Raw genomic sequence first — 937 nt, 5'->3', positions numbered from 1 at the left:
CTAAATGATGTATAGTGATTTAATGTATGAAAAAATAACTAAGGAAATAGTGATGAATTAGATACTCTTCTAGTTTTTGTGTAATTTAAATTATTTTACAAAGAATACAGAAAATTATGCTGAAGAATAAATTAGTAAAGTAATTCCAAATAGTTGTAACTAGTGTGACTGTATGATATAATATCTAACCTAAAGAATGTTGAGTGAAATAGGACACTATCAATAATGCACTATGGGCTAGCCCTAATGCTGCAAGCAGTGGGGGAGATGATATATGATGTTTGAGGCCAAATGATAAAGTTCCTGGTTTGTGTCATTGGGCCTACCTGAACATGTTGGCGTACTTGCAACATCAGTGATTCTAGCTGGCTAGAACTGGGAGGAGAATTGAAGACCCTGTAAGGTAGTCCCTCTTTCTTGCTTCATGGAAATAAACAAACTTACTGATGATGATGATGATGATGATGATGATGATGATGATGATGACACTGTGATACTAGGCATAACCAAGAATTTTCCAGGAGCAGCCAAGATGTTGATTTCATATCAGTGATGAGCCTTCCTCATCTCTGCATAGCTTATGGAAAATTATATACTTTGCAAAATCACATAGTATAACTAATTAGAAAATGAGATTTGAAGTAACTTTGAAAACAATGGAGAATTATTTGAAAATAGATTGTTGGTGTATGGATATTTATAAATATCACATAGGTATTTATAATGCCACTCTTTACTATACTACCAATTTAGAGAAGCATCTTGTAATGTCAGCATTTAAAAAAAGAAATTTAAGGGGTCAGCAGGTGGCATAACAGTTAAGGCACTGGATTCCCACATGGTTAACCATGGTTCAAGTTCTAGACCCAGTGGCTTGCTTTCTCACTTTCTCTCTGGTCAAATAAAAAAAAATAATAATAAATTAGTTAAATTAAAT

At 33.2% G+C, this 937-nt stretch overlaps 1 pseudogene; it reads right to left on the bottom strand.

The window, feature by feature from the left end:
* The window catches only part of LOC102485327 (olfactory receptor 4P4-like), a 5,112-nt pseudogene extending 4,759 nt beyond the window's left edge, over positions 1–353 (bottom strand).
* Between the last annotated feature and the right edge of the window lie 584 nt (positions 354–937).

Source organism: Tupaia chinensis, unplaced genomic scaffold, assembly GCF_000334495.1.
Source record: "Tupaia chinensis unplaced genomic scaffold, TupChi_1.0 Scaffold145405_1, whole genome shotgun sequence".
NCBI classification, from domain to species: Eukaryota; Metazoa; Chordata; class Mammalia; order Scandentia; family Tupaiidae; genus Tupaia; species Tupaia belangeri.
Note: the sequence above shows the minus strand (reverse complement) of the source record. Positions and strands in the feature narration are given on the sequence as shown.